The sequence below is a fragment of the Camelus ferus genome, chromosome 14 (genome assembly GCF_009834535.1).
Source record: "Camelus ferus isolate YT-003-E chromosome 14, BCGSAC_Cfer_1.0, whole genome shotgun sequence".
NCBI lineage: Eukaryota > Metazoa > Chordata > Mammalia > Artiodactyla > Camelidae > Camelus > Camelus ferus.
Window position 1 is genome coordinate 62965181 of NC_045709.1, and position 3955 is coordinate 62969135.

The window sequence follows — 3955 nt, forward strand, 5'->3', positions numbered from 1 at the left end:
TTATTGATTATATCACAAGCATGACTCTCCTACCATCCTGCTATGGTTCCATCTTTATGTTTCCAATCGAAGAAGAACTTTTTTGCTATGTTCTAGTCTTTCTTTTCTTTTTTTTTTTTTAGGGTTGCTTAGCAGCCAGCTTTGGTTTTGTTATAGTCCTGAGGAGAGGTGAGCTCGTGGTCCTACTACTTCAACCATCTTGACCAGAAACATTTGTTTACTGAATATTTTAAGCCCACTGTTGAGATCTACTGCTTAGAAAAGATTATTTTCAAAATATTATGGGTCATTGACAATGCACCTTGTTACCCAACTCTGATGGAGATGGACAATGAGATTAATGTTGTTTTCATGCCTGCTAACACAACATTCATTTTATGGTCCATGAATGAGGAGTTCTTTGGCTTTTCAAGTCTCATTATTTAAGAAATACATTTCTCAAGGCTGTAACTATCATAGATAGTGATTATGCTAATGGATCGGGTAAATAAATTGAAAACTTTCTGAAAAGGTTTCACCATTCTATATGTCCATTGAGGAAATTTGTGATTCATGGGAAGAGGTTAATATATGAACATTAACAGGGATTTGGAAGAAGTTGACTCCAAGTTGTGAAAATAGCAAAATAACTAGAATTAGAAGTGGAGCCTAATGACATGACTGAATTTCTGTAATCAATGATAAATCATTCAGGGAAGAGGATTTGCTTCTTACGGTGAGCAAAAAAAAAAGTGGTTTCTTGAGATGGAAACTATTCTTGATGTAGATGCTGAGAAGATTGTTGACATGCCAACAAAGGGTTTAGAATATTATATAAACTTAATTGACAAATCAGTGGCAAGTTTTGAGAGAACTGACTTCAGTTTTGAAAGAAGTTCTACTTTGGATAAAATACTATCAAATAGCATCACATGCTATAGAGAAATCATTCATGAAAGGAAGAGTCAATCAGTGTGGTAAACTTTATTGTTAACCAATTTTAAGAAATCACTACATCCATCTCACTGTCAGCAACCACGACCTTGATCAGTCAGCAGCCAGACGTGGAGACAACACACTCCAAGAGTGAGAAGATTATGATTTGCTAAAGGTTCAGATATAGTTAGCATTTAGTAGCAATGTAAAAGTAATTTACTTTAAGGTTTGTCCATTATTTTTTAGACATAATGCTGTTGCACACTTAGTAGATTATAGTATAGTGTGAGAATAACATTTATATACAAAGGAAAACCAAACATTTCCTGTGGCTCACTGCACTGTGATCTTCATTTTATTGCTGTGGTCTGGAAATGAACCCACCATATCTCTGACCTATGACTTTATATTTACTTACTATATAGTGCTGTGGTAAAACCATTTAACAATTTAACTAATTATTGAATTTGCTACAAAATATTCTGCAAACTTTCAGCATTTTAAATAATATTCTATGACCATCTGCTTTCACTGGGCCTTGGATATAGTAATTTAATCATGATTAATGGATACTTTTAAATTAGTTACAACAATGACTGTTTATGAGACAGAAAAATTTAAATGGTTGTATAAAAGCAACATCATTGACATATTTTAATGATATGCTAATAACCAAAAGTTCAATTACTTTTTAGTACTTTAGAAATTTCTACTGAGAGATCTCTATAAAAGATAAAATACTGACCTTTAAAAAAGTCTCCTGAAGAAATAAAATGCTGTGTTCTGTGATTCATATTTAGACATAAGACTTAAACAAAAAAGAATATGATATTGGTTGATATAGCCTACTTTTAAGTGTTATATCCTAATTGATAACACCTATATATTAAAATAAACCTTACGTGTGCTTCAAAAATTGTTGAAAATCCAGTAGTTTTGAGGAGTTAGCTTGGAGCTGAGAAGTTATAGTGAAAAATGCAACACAATGAAATAATAATTAGTAAAATGAAAATAAAATAATTCTTAAGCTTTTAGGGATGACAGAAAGAACAGCATATAACATATAACTATGAAAAGGGAAAGAAGCATATATAAAACTATAATGAAGCCTGGATGATTCTTTTCACATATTTAAGAAAATTATAAATATTACTGATTACTGCTGAGGTTAGTATTACTCTATCCACAGAATTTGTTAAAGCTCAGTAACTCGATATTTTCTAGGCATGTTTCTGAGACAGGAATCAAACTTTGAAATTCCAGAGCCTAATAGTCTTGCTCCTTTTCTAAGATTATTATCAGTGCAGTAAACTATAAAAAATGTGGCATATAATGATATTTGGAAAATTAAGTAAATAAAAAGCATTTCTGACAAGATGCATAAGTGTATATATACAACAGCATCTGTCATGCCTGTAATCCCTGCTCTGTCAATGTGTTTTTTCTGTTGCTTCGTGAACTTGAAGAGGGTGGTTAATATAGGAGAAGTAACCAGCCCCTCTCCTTACACACACACACAACACAATAATCACTTTTCTATAAGTGAAATTATCAAAATAGATCAAAGTCTAAGGAAGTGTCATTTCCATTGTTAATATTTCAGTTTCCTCATTCTTTGATAGAATTGTTTTGTTCTCATAAGCCTTCTCTTTATGATTCTTTTGTTCATATTTTAAGAGTCAGGAGTTTTCATATTATTATACAGAGATTATCCAAAGGATAATCTGGAGCTGTAGCACCTTTCCCAGTAAAGCTGGGAGATATTATTTAAATAGCACTGTATTCGAGGCAGTTGGGTCAAGTGTTATGCTTAAATGGACTGGAAAAGTTTATGAATTGCTTCTTCAGGGAATTGAATTCTAGCAAACCCACAAAAAACAACTGAAATTTATTTGTCCAAATGCTGAGTAGAGTAATAGGAAAATAATGTCAATTTAATTTTAATTTGGGAATAAATTAAGGAACAAATAATGGGTTACTTTGGTTTTATCATGCTTTCTCAAAACTAGAGTGACTCAACCATGATTCCATAACTTCAATCAAAAACTTATTTTGAAAATTTAATAACAAAATTTTTAAAATGTATTTTAATCATGTCATACTTTTGAATTATATTAAATGATTTAACTTAATTACTCAAGTACTTAAAGACCAACCTATTTTCTTAAAAGTTTCTTCTTGGAGGAATGACATTTTTTCTTTGTTCCTTTATCTTGAGCAATACAGAAGTAATAAGAGTATAAAAGACATCATTGTATAAAAATGATTAATGCCCAACACTTCATAAAAAAATTCTTCACCCACCATCAGTAAATTATGGCCACTATTTTTTTTATGATAGAAATGGATTTGTTTAATCCATTTTGTTCTTGCTTATGAACACTAGTGAATCTTTAAAAACTAGGCTTATGTTTAGAGAGTGTGTTGTAAGATCAAAAATGTGGAGGAGCTAGCTGACTATATGGGACTTGATCCATGATTATATTGTCATTAGCACTATGTTCTAACCAACTGAGCCAACCAGGCACAGACATTGACAACATATTTTATATTTTCCTGAAATTGAATAAGTCATACCACCTCCATTAGTAACAATTTTTAGAAATAGAGTACTTTCTAAATTTAGGATAAACTCTGGAATTAAATGTCTATATTATATCTTACTATTACTATGTTTGTGATTTATTTATATCATGCTCTTGGTTGACTTTTCACTTTGTACCTTTTACAAAAGGGACTCATTAAGAGATCTAGTAACAGCTGTAAGGAAATTTTTCATTGCCTGTTGTTTTCCTGGCAGACAATTTGTTCCCCATTTTTGTATTTAGAAGTTCCAGTTTATTTATCCCAAAACTTAGTAAAAATAAATTTTCTTTTCAATTGTTTCTTACTCAATAAAAAATTGAGTAGGTTAATTTTACTTCCCTGAAATATTGTAGAATATAGAGATAATTATTATGTATAATTAAAAATGAGTTAATTAAACTAATATTTACCCCAGAAAAATTTTGAGTCATGTACTATGTTAAGTGCTGGGAGT